Genomic DNA, 19,404 nt, shown 5'->3' with positions numbered 1-19,404 from the left:
TTTTAGAATCATTTATCGTTTATATTATCAATTATAAAACATTTTATATAAAATCTACACTATTTTGACATGCCATTAAACTTAGTATAAATACCGTATAAGAAATACCATATAACAAATTTCAAAGCTGTTTAATATTTTTTCGTAATAGATACACAAAATGAAAAAGAACAAAAAGAAAAGATATTCATAGTATGAACAATTATATATGGTCAATTTTACAGTGAACAGATTAGATACTCAACTGAACAGATATTTAAAAAAACAGATCAATGTTCGAAATCTTTTTCAGATCGTAAGATCTATTCTGCTAGATAAATTACTTCATCGACGAACTTTCACATCGATGGTTAAAGGCTGAAAAGGGAAAACAATTTTCATTTTTGCCTGGCGCAAGAATGCCTACGAGTCCAATGAAATGCTTCTGTTCACATTGTAATATCATCATAACAAGAGAAAATATATATGTTCATCAGCAATTGATTCCTCCGTTACATTGCATTCTCTATATTTAACGAAAGTTAAGCATCGACCTCATAGATAAAAAGGAAAACGTACACCCATAGTGTGCGGCCTTATATGAATAACTCTTGACATTTCTGAAGAAAGTGCTATTTGAGAAAAGTTTGTACAGAGATGCATTGGATAGCGTATAATAAAGCGACATGTACAAATATTTGAATCATAAGATGGTATGGCAATGAATTTGTTGTGATGGGTGGTAAATGGTGGGTTTGAAGAGGAAGATTAATTTTAGATTACTGGATATTGATAGAGATTTATTATATTTGCACACAGTACTAACAATGAGAATGGAAATGACTAAAAGATTCTTTTAAATTTCCTTGCTTGATTTTATTTTATCTAAGGAATCTAAAGAATTCCTATTGATCATGATCAATGACAACTATGGATTTTTATAGAGTTAAAACAAATTCATATGTTTAATTAATATATATTTAATTACAAAAATTTCTATCATGTTTCTCTTTTTTAATTTTTTTTTCCAGAATTTTGTTTCAGAAAAATATTAAGATATGAAAATTTGATTATTAAAAATAATTGGGATTTTTTAAATTCTTTAGTTACAGAATTTTATTTTAAAAAAATATAGATGAAGATTTTTATTATTAATATATTTTCTATAAATAAATAAAGAGAAGGAAAAAATTATTGTTGGATAAAAGGGAGGAAAAAAATAAATTAAAATAAACATTAGAAAATTAAAATATTAAAATATTTCTATAAACAAATATTAAATTTATAGAAGAATTCAAAAATTCAAAAATATTGAAGATTCTTATTTAATGTCCAAATAATAGATAAATATTATTTATAATTATTATAATAATATTACTAATATTAATATTATCTATACTTGGATTGAATGAAATATTTATTTTAGTAAAATATTTATATTTATTTTTAAATATATTGTTAATATATAATGAAATATATTAGATATTAATATAAAATATATATTAGAAAATTCTTATATTTTTTTCCTTATTATCACAAAAAAAACATTTATATGCAAAATCACTTATGAATATTGTATGTTACTAATTGAGAGATTAAGAATCATAATGCTATAAATTATGTATAAATTATTCTTAAGAAATTTATATTTATAATTTGATACAATAGAATCTTTATTTAAATGTTTTATTATTTGAATATTCTATTATTTGAACTATATATTATTTTTTACAACATATATAATACATGTTTTTTCTTATCACAGCAATATATTGAAAATAGAATTTAATTTAAAATTGAATGTTAATTTGAAAATAATGAGAATGCTATAGAATTAATAAAATTAATAAAATAATATTGGAAATATTGAAATAATTATTAATAAAAAATAAAAGAATGAAATTGAAAATTACTACATAAAAATTTGAAGAAAAAAGAAACAGAATTTTAATTTTAATTTTTGCATTGAAAATATATTTGTATATCAACTACACTTTTCAATAGAAGAAATTTACAAATAATAAAATAAAATAAAAATGTAAACTTACTATGTACTAATAATTTGTGTAAGATAGATAAATTCCAATTTTAAATAAACATTAAATTAATATTATTTTTCCCAAAATATATATAATAATTTATGTTAAGAAAATTAATTTAGATTTTGTTTGTACGTTAAAAGTAACTTATATTGGATAACTTAAAATAAATTAAAATTATAGCATAATTCCATCGCTTGATTATTAAGTTATGATTATTCAGTTTTCCAGATAATACTTTTATAGTTAATAATTCTAAAAAAATTAAGATGAAAGTATATAAAGAAAGTAATAATTTAGAAATTCTAATTGTGAATTCAGTTTGGATAAATCATAAGAGATGAGAAATCATAAGACGACTTGCAAAGAGTATTTTTAATATTTACATTTTAGATTTCACTCAAATTTTACACATATTGTTAAAATATATAAAATATATTATACTTCTCAGTTTGAAATTCATTTGAATTCCTGCCAAAAATAGAGTATTTGAAATTTGAAAATTTTATACTTATAGAAAATATAATTAAAAATAAAGAAAATTAAAGTTGTCTAATATGAAATTATATATTAGACATTATATTTAATTAGAATCTAAACAAATAATATTACTATATATAATAAATGTAATGATAAATATAAATATAATAATTGTTTTTACTTAATATGATTATTGCACAGAACACAATTATTATTATTTAAATTATTATATTAATATTATTAATATATTAAATTAATAACGTAATAGTAAATAAAATGTTAATTTAGTGAAATTTAGTATATATTATATTAATATCTAATATATATTACAACGATTATTTATATAACATTTATTATATTATTTATATAAAAATAAAGAACATTATAAAAACTATTCCATTAAGAAATAAGAATATCTATAAATATTATATATATATATATATATATATATATATATATATAAATAATATAATATAATATAAATATAATATAAATGTATATATATAATATAAATATTTTTTTTAACCATTATACTTGAAAACTAGAAATATAACTGAGAGAATAATAAATATATTTGTTATCCGTAAGCCAATTTATTACTATTATTGTAATATCATTAATATCATAATAATTATTACTAAAATTAAATTAATAATGTTAATTTAAAATCTTAATTGACAATAAAATAATATCTTAACATTTTTAATCTTGGATATCATTGATATTTTTCAATAAAAGGTATCATCGCAATCTTGAGAAATAGAAATTAAAATCATAAAGATTAAAATAAAAAGATTAGAAAAGTGAAATTCACTTATATAATTAATAAATTTCTTTTTTTTCTTATAGTTACGCATATTTTTAAAACGTTTCAAACCGGAAGAAAGCACACACCCTTTTACAATCTGACACAGATATTTTAGAAACTTTCTAAACTACCGAATAATCTTCGGTCTCGTTTGGTCCAGCATCTCATTAATATATTTTCAACGAGACATCCAAGAATACAAGACAAATGTGTTACAAACAGCTTATTCTCTCTGTCAAGGTGGATTTCACTTTTGAGAATCGTGTTCACTGTTTGACATGTGTCGTTTTTGGCACGTTTGTGCATCATAAATTAAGCTATTCGTCATATAATTGAAAAATATGGTTTTCCGCAGTATTAATAAGTAAAGAAGTATAGTATAATTTTTTGTAAATATGATAATTAAAAATCATATTCGATGTTTTAATTTTATGATAAAGAAATACATGTGAAAAATAATATCAAGTATAAAATTCTCTTTTTATAGTAATAGACTTTTATGCTAATAGTTGTACCAAAAATATTAGAATAAAAATACAATTATCGATTAATATATAGTTTAGATGATAAATCAAAAAAATATATATATTTCCATATAGATATTTGATAAATTTCATTAAACATAAATTTCTTCTTTAATATATTGTAATGTATATTATTATATTATAATTTTAAAAAAACTTAGAAAATAAGAAAAAAAAATTTTATAATTAAAAGAAAAATTTGTCTAAATATCCTTATTTTAAAATTATTTATATCAATTTTATTTCTTGCTTCATTTTCAATATAAATTATTACGTTAAAAATTATTTATAATAGAATATATAATTTCTTTTGAATAAATTAATAGTAATAATAAAAAGATTATATGATAAAAGATATTATTTTTCGCTTTCAGAATTACTTAATTTCCAATATAAATTATTATATTCAAAATTATCTAACAAAGTATATAATTTCTCTCAAATAAAATAATAACAATTAATAAGCGCAGCACATAAATTTTATAGTATAATTATTTTCTTATCTTCCTCGTGCATGAAAACGAGCTCATAAAGGAAGAATTAAATTACTTTACAGCCATGCGTGCGACATCTTCATTGACAATCGGCTTTCTACGAGCCAATTTTCCAGAAGACGATTCACCGATTCGCCATTTGTTTACACATGAACGAATTTACCATGAATTTCTCCTTACCAAGTGAATAGATTAGATTTATTGGAAAATAACAATAACACACTAAAAAATCAATATTCTGATTGAAAAAACAATGATCATTAATTATCAATGATAATTATTTATGAGAAAAACGAAATTATTAATGATAATTTTTTAGAATATTATTTTTACATAAGATTTTGTTCTAAATAAAAAAGATTTATAATTATTTACGTTAGAATAATCAATCTATCTGTAATCAAATATATATATAACAATATCTTATATTTCATATCCTATAAAAAATATAATTAAATATAAATATAATATAATTTTAAATAATTATAATTAAAATGTTATGATTAAAGTAAATAAGTATGTAGCTATAATTATTTTTTTTAATAAAGTATTATATAATATGATATTAATTTTTCTAAAAATATTTATGTTTTTATAATTGTATAACAAAATACTTGAAATTTATTATTTGGATTTAGTAATACTAGTATCATTAATATTTTAAAATATTTAAGTTCTTTAATCAATCATATTAATTGTAAAAAAAATGAATTGTTGTTAATAATTCTATTTTTAAATATGAAATAAAAATATTTATAATTTTTTATAGGAGAAACGAATCGATGATATTGGATATTGCTTTATGCGTTTCGTGTTTTTCATAAATAAGTTTTATAAATTTCAAAGTACAATAATAAGTCTAATAATTTTTTGATAGAAAATTAAACTACATCTTAGAAAGATTAGAAAAATAATTAAAAAATAATTTAGATTAGAAAAATAAACTACATCGTTTAATGCATTATAAATTATAGTAATTTTTTTAAAGAACAAAGTTAATTTTCATAAAATTTCTATATATAATTTTTTCTTAAAAGATATTTTATTGCATTAAACACCCTATAAATAAAAATTTGCAAATTAAAATTCAGATATATTATTATCAGATACATATAATTAATCCAACAACAATTAAATAATTTAAATAGATATTGAAAAAAAATAAATTCTAAAACTTAATAGACACATTGGTGAATTATACAGAGTATTAATATATTATTTATTCACATTTTTGCAGAAATTGAAACTAATACAAAAATTGATATGTAAAAATGTTAACAAACTTAAATTGTTTATAATTTAATTTAACTGACATTTTTGTTAATTTTTGTATTTATTTCCAGATTCTTATTCTTCATACGAAGAAAAATTACTTATCAACTTATTTATTGCTACATTATTTAATCAATATAAAAAAAAAATTAAAGACAGATAGTCAAAAAAGATTCAAATAGTCAAGACAGATTCAAAAAAAATGAATAGAAAAGATTCAAATTTATTGAAAATTTTTAAAAAAGATGATCATATATTTACATTTTTATTAATTTTATATTTAATAAATTATAAGAGCATTTAAAACTTTATTTTCAATAGAAAAAAATCTATATTTCAGGATTACAATAAATATATTAATATTTATATAAAATATTCCTTGTCTTCGATTCATTCCAAGTTTCTATTCTTCCTCATTCAAATACAAAAGACTATAACAGTGAAATCGTTCTATACTTATTTTCACGATTCTAGATAAATTTTATGCACTTTTCTCCGGTTTAATGATACGAGCACAATCTATATAGAAGAAGAAGCAATCATAAGAATGTCTGGATTCTCTTAATAGCTCTTAAGATGATGATATAATGTACTTCCGGAATTCGGTTCCTGATACCGGAGAATTAGAACAATAAATTTTTTATGAGATTAATCATTAATTATTAATTAAAACTATGTTTTTCGAAATATTTTTGTCATAAATTGATTTTAGTACAATTTTTTTAATTTTTCAAATATATAAATGAAATTTTGCAGATATATTTATTTCTTACAATATATAATGTGATGAAGTATTTAAAAATTCATTATCCGTTATTCATTGTAAAAAATATTATGTAAAATGAAAAAATTTTTATTTTAAATTTTTATTCCATTACAAATGCGATAATTTAAATAATCAAAATCATAATCTGTAGTAATTTGTGAATTTGATTGTAAATTGATATTCGATATTTTATTTACAAAAACAAATTCTAATTAATTATGAGGATTTTTTAAGAAAGAAGATTCTAAGAAATTTAATAACTCATAAAAATATTATATATGTTTAGAAATAAAATACAGAAAAAAAAAGAAAAAAAAAATTCATCATAAAAAAAAATAAACAATAATTACATAAATTTTGTTTGCAAGGAACATATATATATCATACAATATGTAAGACGTGAAACAAGATATTATATAAATAAAAAATATATATTCATATAAAAAAAAATATTAAAATATATTTTTCGAGCTCTTATAATTCTTTAGCTGAATTAAAATTTATTATAATAAGAAAATTAAATTTTTATGCATGATATTTTTATCTTGAAAAAATTTTATGTTCAGAAATATAATACTCTTCTTCAAAAAGAAATGTAACAAAATTAATCTGACAGCATCATTACATATCAATTGAACATAAATATTATTAAGTTACATCATAATTGCGATCTCAGATCTTATATCTTTTAATAATTGTTAATAACGCGCACTAATTAAAAGACATGGTGACCGATTGAACTAATTGTCACGCGATAGTAATCAGAGCGAACCAATCAAGCTCCAATTACGATAATAATTATATTCGATTAATTCCACGCGATATATTGTGTGATGAGATCTCACAATATTATTATTAAATTTTATTCGGATTTTTTGGAAAATTGTATTCTTATAGATATTCCTTTAGATACCATTCAATTTGTTAAATGAAATTTTACTTTTTTATTGATTTTATTTTATTTTATTAAAATTTATTAAAATTATTATTATTATTATTATTTATTGTTAATATTTCTTAGAAAGTTATATTTTTATAGTTGCATTATATCATTCAATAATGTGAAAGTAAATGTATGAAGTTTTATAACATTGAGTTGTAAATTTTTTTTTATATAACAATTAAAATCTTATATAATATTATTATGATTTAAAAGAAATTTATGATAAAGAAAAATGTTCATCTTAAAATAATTTTAAAAGAATTTTTAAAGAAATTAATAAAGAAATTAAAGAATTCTATAAAAAATTGTTTCATTTTTTTTGTTAAATTTTTAATATATTTATTTTATTAATTTTGTTAAATTTTCTTGAGTTTTCTTAAAATATTAATTAAATAAAAAAATTAATTTCTATTTCATAAAATAATCAATTTTATTTATTATATTTTTAAAATATCCTATATATGAAATACTATTTATTTGAAATCCAATTTACTTGAAAGTATTGCTGAATATAGTATCTATCTAATTACTGTTTTATTATTTAAAGCAGAAAAAGATTAGAATATTAAATTTTGCAGAGAATGTTTTAAAAAAACTTTCACTGAAAATTTAAAAAATATATTAAGCATATATATTTTTATAGATATTTTTATATACATCATAATCTAAAAATATTTTTTATTGGAATTAAATAAATATTCTTTTTTAATAAGTAAAAAATTTTTATTTAATTTCAATAAAAAATATTCTTGGACTATGATGCATATAATGGACTATGAATATATGGACTATGATCAAATATTATTAATAATTGTATAATTTAAGTTGAATATCTTTTTTATCATTTATATCAAATGTAGACTAGTTGTTTATGCATTTATAAAAATTTTGAATATATAAAAATAATTGTGACATACAAAACAATAGAAAATATCTGAAAAAAAGGATTTATTATAACACAATAAATTTTTATTAACATTCCATTTCTTTTATATTTATCATTAATTTTCATAAACATTTGCAGTCTAAGTATAAGTTATAATTAATCAATACAATTCTACTTAATCACAATTGTCCATAGCAAATAAAATTCAATACAATTCCATTTGACCTCATAATCTAGATAGAGTTCGTATATAATATATGATTGTAAAATCAACTTTGAATTCATGTCTATTTATAATTTGCAATATAATCTAGTGCATAAATCAAAATAAGTAAATCATTTTAAATTTTTATTTATTATATATGTCATAGATAAAAAAATGTAAGAATTTTAAATAAATGAATTATACAAATTGTTAAAAATGCCAAACGAGTAATTTTCATTTTTGTAAAATGTTTCTTCTGTCCATTCAAAAATAATAACAAAACTATTAAATATTATCTTACATTATTTTTTTCATAATTTATATAAAAATTTTTTTAAAATATGATTTAAATTATTTTATCAATATTCTCTTCATAATTAATTAAGTTTAATTAATTTTCTTTTCTTCATTTTACTTTTTCTATAGTTACAAAAAAGGTTTTTAAAAATATAATTCAAACATTTTTTTAATCTTGATCATTTTTTTCTTTCTATAGGTTCCATTTACAATTATCTGTTTTGTTTCCATAATTAAATTTAAATAATAAAATAATAAAATAATAAAATAATAAAATATTAATATTATTTATCATAAATAGAAATTTCTTTAAATTAGATAGAATAATACATTATATTTAATGTTAATATTTTCACTTTAAATATGGACAGTTTTATATTATTAATATGTCACTATTTCAATGAATTTGATAAAAAGTGACAAATCATTTGAATCATTTCATTTTATAGATTTTGATTATCATTCCTATAATAAATATTGCTTATTAATTTTTATGAGATTTTGTATTCAACAAATAATGATGAAATAATGATATCATAAAAAATAATTATATTTGTTAATTATACTTTAATTTTTTTTATTTTCATTTGTGTAAACTAATAATCATATTGTATAAATCAAATTATCTTTTTGGTATTAAGGAATATATTAATTATTTCGACAAATCTCGTTATTATTTATTTATTATTTTTTTTTTTCATTAATTTTATGCGCTGTATTTTTTATTTTTGTATCAAAAATTCTTAATAAAAATTTTAACTTCAGTTTTTGCAATCCATTATCATATGAACCTTCTACAAACGCACAACATATTAACTTTATTTTAAAAAATAATATTTGCGTATACTAGAAGAAGATTGCAAGGAAGTTTGTTGACTCCTCTATTCCTCACAGGAAATTAACTTAAAGTTACCAGTTCACATGTTAATATATATAATAAATAGTGTGATTTTATATTTACTTAAACTTCTACCAAGTTTCTTAACCTTTGAGTATTAGTTCATAAAAATAGATTTGTCATTAAAAATTACATATTTTTTTTGTAAATTATATTATATAATATTATTATTATATTAAAACATCATTATATTAATTTTTCATCTTTATTATATTACTTTATATTATTCTGATATCAAATTAAATAATTCATAAGAATTTTCATAATGCATATAAGTAAATATATATGACACAATTATTTAGAAATTATAAGAATTAATATGAATTAATATGAATTATTATAATTATAAGAAATTAATATGAACATTTAAATTAAAGTACAATTCAAATATATTATCAAAAGATTAAGAACTGCTGTTGCAATATAAATGGAACATTTATAATATGAAGAATCTATTGAATAATTTACATTTTTCTTACGTATATCACAATCTAATCTAGTAACTTCAATTTGAGTAAACATTTTAAACTTCATCTATTATGAAAAAAAATAGAATTTCAAATGAGTAATATCATCGTGCAAATTGTTACAAATGATCGAATCTTCGATATCATTAAAATGTTCATTGATTTCTATTCAAATTGCTGTATCATAAATAGAACATCTATATAAACATGTGTTGAATAATTTATTCATTTGGTAGCCTTATTTATTCTTGTTAAATTAATTAGAAACATCGAGTTAGAAACGCAAAATTAAACGTTGAAAGAGGAACGTTAGTAAAATGGAATCAGAATATTTGAATGAATGAAAAGCAGAAACAGGTTTTCGGAACTCGTTAAAATGTTTTTTGGTCAATGTTTTGCAATCGATGTGAAAGTTGGTCAAAAATCGTGCAAGGATGATGATCAAAGAAAGAAAGTAGAAAATAACGTTTCGTGTTTCGCCGATAAATAAATTGTAACCGATCATCAAAAGAAGTTTCAAAGTTTCCATTTTGGATTGTTGATTCAGAATTAAAAATAATATCAACTTTGAAATTCTTCGAAACTCAAAGAAATTTTTAAAATTTTTCTTTTTTGATTTGAAACTTTCGAAATTTAAGTAAAAAATAATTCATATAACTTTTGAATAATTTTTAATTTGTAGCTTACAATATTTTGACAATATAAAATTAAATACCATAATCCAATTAAGTTTTTAGAATTGTGTTGATTGCTTTGTTATAATTGGTATAGTTTTCACGTTATACATATATATAAAATTAACATGGTATTATGATTTAGTATTTTAATTTATACTATATATGTACAATTATGTTTTTATCTGAATAACAAAGCTAAAGAAAATTTGAAATAATTTGTGATAAAATATTAAAAACCAAAATATTTTCAGAAGTAAATACTACTTGAAAAATACTATTAAAAATACTATTTATTATTTATCAAATATTAACAAATAAGAAGTAATAAATTTTACTACAAGAGATAAAAATCTTATATTTAATTCGTATACACATATACACACACATATATATATATATATATTACTTGAAATATTATTTTTATACATAAATATTAATTCAAAGAAAAATTTATTTGCAAAATCCTATATTTGAAAAAATATGTTTAAAAAAATAAAAATATTCATCTTTATTTTAAAAATCTATTTTCCTTATTAAATAAAAATCAATATTAATTTTATTAAATACATAAATCTATTTTTTTTAATAGATAAATTTACTTTTTTTTCTACGAAAATAAAAAAAATTTGTAACTAATTATCTGTAACTATTATTTAATAATTCCAATGGTAAATTTTTTTAAAGCCAAGTCAAAAAATTATTAACATATTATTAGTTAATTACGAACTTAAGTGCAAAAGTTTGCAAATTTCAGAAATTAAAATTTGAATTCTTGTTAAAATAATAATAATTAAAAAAGAAGAAAAAAATAAGTGTTAAAAATTTACGATTCTAAAAATTAAATTTTGATTTTTGACGAAAATTTCTAACATAAAGTTTATAGATATGTGATTCATAATATAGTATTTTATATATTTTTATATAATTTATTAACGGTCATGAAATAAACGAAGATAAACGCATTGTGACAGAAATATATTTCATGGCTTAGAAGCCAATCTTAGATATTAGAAACACATCTAATTGTTGATTTACGTGATAAATCGATTCTAATAATAATGTGGAAAATGAAATTATGTGAAATGAGATTACTTGAAATAAAAATGATATTTACTTGAAAAAAAAATGAGTAGATGGATATTATAATTATTTTTTATTAGTTGAATAGAAAGTATAAATGTAATATCTTTAATATCTTTTATATCTTTAATATCTTTTAAATGTAATACTTTTATTACACATCAATTTTTGAAAGTTTTTTAATTTTATTAAATTATAGAAATGCAATATTGAATTTACGAATATGCGAATTATTATCGTGTTTTTAAATAAAAAATTTTATGTGAATTTCTGTTTTCTATTTTAAAAAATATATCTTTTACATGAGAATTATTGAATTAATCAATTCTTATGAGTATATTGAGTTTTAAATTAAAAAAAGTATAAATAAATTTTTTTTCACAAATTTTATAATTTTCCTATTGTGATGAAAAATGTATACTTGATAAAAAAATCCCTATTTAATAATTGTATCATCCTTATTTTGTGTGCATTCCCTTTCACAAATATCTCAACTTCAGATTTTAATAGTTTTAAATATTACTATTGAAAGTTTTGTTGATTTTTATAAATCATATATTGCAAATAAAAATTGTACTTTCATTCCAATATACAATATGCTTGATGTAATAAGAAAATAAAGATTAATAAAAACATAAAATAACAATACATAAAATTTATATATAGTCAATTTTTATTTTTATTATTTTATTTTATTAATTATATTATTAATAAATTTATTAATAATATTTTTTTAATCAAAATAATCTTTGAAGAATTCAATACAACATTTATATCGATCATTTAATTATTTAAAAAAGTTTAAAAATTGTTATGTTTAAATTATATATAATTATCTTATCATTTTCTTAAATCAAATTCTTAAATTAGATTCGAATTGGAATTCAATCGATTTTAATAATTTCAATTTCAATTTTAATTGTAGAATAAAAAAAAGTCTGCTATAGTAAATCAGAAAAATACAGAATATAGTTAAATATAGAAATTCTTTTTTATTTAAAAATTTTGCTATTGATATGTGTAGTCTCAAATGTATTGAAATTGAAAAAAAAATTCCACCATTCTTATTTTTTTGATATAACATCTTTTTTCGCTTTCATAATTAAAATTGAAATCGAAATTAAAATCGATTCCAATTCGAATTTAATATTGAAGAAAGTGTGACAAAGTAATTACACACAATTTAAGCAAAAGAATTTTTAACCTCAAAATAATTTTTAAATCTTTTCAACTAAATAAATGCATATGATATGAATTGCACATGCATATATAGATTGCATTGAATTCTTTAAAAATTACTTTCCTTTCTTCAAAAAATAAAAAATCTTTATGTATTATTATTTCATATTTTATCTTGCCTCATCGTGTATATATACTATTACTTTTAAATCTATATCAAGAAGATCATAAAGTTGAAAAAAAAATCACAGTTTCACAGAATCAACCGCATTAATACGTGACCTACAAAGATAATAATCATCGACTATGCGATAATTGGACTACATGAACTTTCGATAATCTCGAAACCTGGAACTTCGAATGAACACTTAGTAGCGAATTGGAAGCGAAATACTGTGAAAGATAGCGTGTGTATTATATACGTAAGTAGTTAGCCAAAGCGGATGAAGGAAGACGAAGTGGAAGAGTACTGGAAACGGCACTTTCACTCGGTAGTGTATCGAGGATGTGCATGCTCATGAACTTGCCATGAACATTCCTCAGTTGTGGCGAGCAGTAAAAGCTCGATCATAGGTGTGTAACTTGAATCACGTGTAAGCTTGAATATCTGGTTAATATGACACGAGTCATTTGACCATACTTAGCTGAGTTTAAAAGCGTTTAAAAAGCGAAATTTCAATTGCGGATGAGATTTATTTATTTAGATATTCATTCTACATAAAAAATTTTTATATAATTGAAATAAATATTATAAATTATAAATAACTAAAATATTATATAAATAAAATAATATACAGGTATAATAATTATATTGGATATAATGGTTGAATAATTGCTCATAAAAGTGAGTCTAAGTGAGATGGAATATAACAAAATAAATAATAAAATTATTAGCAATTAGAAAAATTAATATATATAACCTAAAAAATTATAATTAAAAGATATAATGATGCAAAATTACATATAATTTAAAAATTCAATTACGAAACATTATAACATAATTTTTATATTACGATAACAAAAAATGCAATAGAAATTAAGAGTATAATCAAAATTCTGAATTAGAAAATTTCATATACTTCTGATTTGAATGTAATAATTAGGCATTAATAATTAGATAATTTGCATAATTTATAATATGGATGATTAAGAAAATATGTCAATTTGAAGTGACATATTTAAATAAATGTAATTAAAAATATGTTAAGTTTGAAAATTATTTTTATAATAAATGGAAGATTGTATGAAAGTTTGTGATAAAAAAAAACTTTATCAAGATTAGAAATAGCTTAATTCTTACTAATTTAATTGCAAATATTTTATCTTTGAGGCAAGTTTATTACTTATTATAATTTATTACTTAGTGACTTAGAAACACGAATATTTAAAGAATTAAAATATGTTTAAAGTTTTTAAAGTATTAATTATAAAATATATTAAAGTCCAAATCAATATCGTTACCTAATAAATGAAACTGATATAAACATAAATATTTTTATTAATATTAATTATTAATATTAAAAATATTATTATTATTAGTTATTATTATTACATCAAGCTATAAATTATTTATATGTATATATATTATTTACATATAGACATTATTATTTATTTAATTTGTCATAACATTATTTCTTATATTTATATTAAGCAAAAATAATCATAATAGCTTTTGATGAATTAAATAAATTAAAAAACTGCATACTATTCAAAATGGTCTACATTTTAATTTAATAAAATGAATGATCTAATTTGTAATATGGATTCAAATTAGAAAGCAATATAAAAAAAAATTATCAGAAATCTTATTATTTTTATTGAAATAAAAAAATTTTTTAAGTATATCTATTAATAAGATATACGGAATTTATAAATATATTAAATTTAACTTTCGAAATGAATATTGCAATATTGAAATTTAACATCAAACATACTATGTCCAATATTTATTATTATATTCGCATATAATTTTATAACAATTCATATATTATTTGATTAACTAATTTTTCAAATTTTATCTTTCTTCTTATTACACTTTATAATGAAAAATAATTTGATTTATTTGATTTACAATTAACAATTAAGTATTTAATAAAAATTAGTTTCAGTACATATCTAATAAAAGGTTTAATTATTTTTTATATTATTAATTTATTATAAAATATTAAAAAATTAATATTATATAATAAAATAGAATCTTCCAAACTATTTGCAAATCATAGACAATACATCGGAATTAAATTTTAGTAATACAGTGTTAATTCGATAATAATAAAAGTAAATATATCAAAATAATATTTCATAACCAAAATTGTATTATTTATATTATTAAAATATATACTAATCCTTGAAGTAAATAATTTTTTCAATAAAACTTTTAATAGAAGATTTCAAGTAAAAATAATTACGGCAACAATTTGAAATATCATATCTTTTAATTTGTATGAAATTCTTTATTATATTCTCTTTTATATTTATATTCTTATCCTAATATTTATAATCTTGATTCCATTGAAAGTTTATAAATTCATTTATGTAAATAAAAATCATCAAATTATTATTAATTAATAAAAGATTACAAAGTTTTTACATCAGCATTACTTGTAAATCAAATTTGTATTAACATATTGTTTTAATACAGTCGTTCTTCTAAAAAACACGTTTCTTTAAATGAGATTATCTTAGAAACAGATGATTATAAATAGCTTCAAGTAATAAAAATGTAATTCTTATTTTTATTTTTTTAATTTTAAATAAACAATATAAAATGATAAAATTTATTTGTTATTATTTGTTAAATTTGAATAATTTTTGTAAAAGAATAAAAAATAAAATTATTTTTCGTAATGAATATTTTTTAAATAAAAATAATGATTTTAATTTAAATAAAAATAATGAAATTAATTTTAAATTTTTATTTTTTAAATAAAATTTGTCTAATCATATTGAAATAAAACATAAAAATAAATTTTTTTTTATGATTTCTAATCGTGAAAAAAATATTATCTTCTATATTAATGTTTAAATTGATAAAATTTTTATAAATCATTATAAATTGTTATTTTCATTAATTTTATAATTTTTTTCATATTATATAAAAACTCTTAAGTTCTTAATTAAAAATTTTTGATTATGTAATAATAATTTTAAAAAAATTTTAAATTTAAAAAGAAAAATTTATTATTTCATAAAATATTTTTAATTCGCATATTTACATTATAATATTTATTTTAAAATAATTAATAAATTTATAAATTAAAGTTAAGGGAAAATATATTTTAATATAAGAAACATAAGAATTAATTAAAAAATTAAAAATAATATTAAATAAAGAATGAAAAAAATAAAGAATTAATAAAATTCATCTTTTGACATTTCAAAAATTAATTTTATGGAAACAATTTTTTGCAAACTAATCTAGCATCAGGTTAAAAAAAAACTTTTTTCATTATTAGAAAATAATTACATAATTTTTTCGTTTCACTTTCTAATATATGTAATTATCGAATCACCAATCGTAATAAAAAATAAAAAATACGCAGGACGATAGACGCACTATTTCATATTTCGCGCAGGCCCAAGCCAGAAATGCGGAAATTCTGGCACGCGTGAAAGCAGAAACGTTTCGACAATGTCGCTGATTATACAACCGAGTCCTTGGCGTTGAATAATGCATAAGTCCCAATCGTCGAGGGGATGCAACAGAATGAAGTGCAATTAGTTTGCAATGTACGCTGCTATGCGTCGTATCGCAAGCGACGAGTGAAAGTCGAGTATGACAAGTTTGTAACGATGCCGAAGAAATGTCCTCGTTCGAGACAATTTACCGAATGAACTACTACGATGGAGTCGTTGATCTATCTGATGCTACAGGAGAACAATGGAAAGCGATCGAGAAAATTTGCTCGACGAAAAAAGAATTGGATGATAATACTTTAAGCGAAAGGAAACTTCTTTATATAAATGGTCATTGATTTAGAGACGTTTAATTTGAAAAAGTTAATGGATATTAGAAATAAATTATTTAAGAATAGAAGTCCGGATATAGCCATTTTGATTGTTTTTTTTTTTTTTAGTTTCGTTTAGTTCTGTTATTTAGTTTTAATCTTAGTTTTTTGTAAATTATGATTAATTATTTTTATATAAATTTTAATTTTAAAATTTGATGATAATTTGATCATTTTGATTGACTTGATAATTCTTTAGATTTTCATAATTTAAATATAAAATCTTTATAAGTTTATCAATACTTATTAAGGAATTATAATATGATTGTGTATGAATCACATATTTATAAATTTTGATATATTTATATATTTTATTGATATAAATTCTCTTTATATTAGAATCATTATTTTTTGATCTGATATTACTTCATAATTTAAAAAATTTTAAATAAATCAATTAAAGTTTTTCAATTTTTAAAAATCAATCTAATAAAAAATAACATTAATTCAATAATTATTATTGCAGCGATATTACAATCTTGCTTAAAATTTAGCGTATCAAAAAATATAATTGCTAATATATTCTAATTATATAGAATAAAAAATAAAATATGAACATTTCAATCATAAAAGATATATTACTAAATAAATAAGTTTATTTATTAAAATTAAAAATTATTCTTTACAAAATCTTTTTCTAGATTTTTTCTAAATTTTTGAACATGAAAAAGATTTATTTTCTATCTCAGTGTTAAAGCATAAATACTTTGATTTTGATTAAATTAATAAATTTAAAGATATATTAAATAATCTTTTTTTTACTACTGACATATTTAATAATCTTAATAATAGTTTTAAAAATATAATATAATAGAAATATATAAATATATTTGTATATTTAAATATAATGTACATATAATGTATATGTAAATATATGTACATATTTGAAAAATAAAATTATTAAGATTTATTAAAAATAAAATTATTAAGAACAATTCATTTTTGTATTACTAAACTAATCAAATTATACTCATTAAAAATCACTAAAAATTTATTTCTTGTCTCTATATAATAATATTAAAAATAGTATGATATAGAAGACTCTATATCATAAAATTCTTTAAATTATAATAATTGTTCATAAATATTTATTCATTTGGTAAACCGTAGCTGATTGTTTCGTAACGATCTCTTAAATACATTTTTAATCTGATGATCGGAGACTGCTCTCCCTTTCGGATTGGGTCACACATCATCATTTACTGGAGAAAAAACTTTCTTCTCGCTCAGGATCGAAAAGATGCCACCTGCTTAAGGTTCAACGAACCCATGATCAAACGAAACGCGTAGTATATCCACACCCAAAATTTTTCATAAATCATTTAATAATTACTTTCTCTTACAATGTGGTTATACTCGAGACAATATGATAGCGTATACCTAGTTTTTGTGGTTATGCGTTGAAACTGCATGAATTAACGGACGAACATTTTATTTTTTAGAGGTTAACGATCCATCTCTATTTGTTTTTGTCAACGGTGAAAATGAATGGTATAAAAGAATGTTGCCTTTCCTTGGAGAAACGTAGTTAATTTATAGTTTGTTATTAAACAATAAACGAAACTGTAAGTAAAATATGTTTTTAGTAGAAAATGTATATAGTAAGTGTTTGTTACATATTTCTGTTGAGTATGAAAAAGTAAAAGTGACTATGAATAAAATTAAATAATAAAATGAAAATTTTCGAGTTTAAATAATAAAATTAAATTTTTGAAGTTATTTCGAAGATTTATATTTTTTAAAATTTAGGAAAATGTTGTTAATTTTCAACAATATTTGTTAAGATATTATTTGAAAATCTAATAGTCATTTTGAAACAGAAAATTATAGGAAGAAATTTATGAGATAGTTAAAAATAATGGAAAATGAGTTTTCCATTATGAGGAAATTAAATCAAATATTAGAAGTATTCACTTTAAAAGTTGAGATTATTATTTTTAATAAATTTGAATTAGAAATAAAGTTAAAATTAAATCATTTAGATATAAATACTTATATTTTTTCATAGTTTTTCATTTCATCTTAAATATCATTTTAAATAAATTTGCTTCAATAGAAACTTTGAAATTTTTAAATAAATTTATTTAAATAAATTTTTTAACACTTATTATAGTAAAATTTAAATATTGATCTTCAAGATTATTTTTAGTTCAAACATATTATTTTTCTAAAATTTTTTTTCATAATTTTGAGAAAAACAAAATTTTAAATATAAGATTATTAAAAAAAAATATTTTATATTCATAAAAAAAATTTATAATCATAAATAAATGAAACGAATGATTGTCTGAATATCGCCTTTCTAAATAATTTCTTTCCCTAAAAGTATTCTTTTTTCCTACTTTCAAAATAAAACATTTTATCTTAAAATAGATCTATCATCAAGGTCAAAAGAAATAAAAC

General features: G+C 18.9%; 1 protein-coding gene across 2 annotated transcripts in view; it reads right to left on the bottom strand.

The window, feature by feature from the left end:
* Positions 1 to 19,404, bottom strand: part of LOC133667099 (putative mediator of RNA polymerase II transcription subunit 12) — a 42,766-nt gene that overhangs the window by 15,915 nt on the left and 7,447 nt on the right. The window lies entirely within an intron of this gene.

This window comes from Apis cerana, linkage group LG12, assembly GCF_029169275.1.
Source record: "Apis cerana isolate GH-2021 linkage group LG12, AcerK_1.0, whole genome shotgun sequence".
NCBI classification, from domain to species: domain Eukaryota; kingdom Metazoa; phylum Arthropoda; class Insecta; order Hymenoptera; family Apidae; genus Apis; species Apis cerana.
This window is presented reverse-complemented; position numbering and strand designations above follow the sequence as displayed.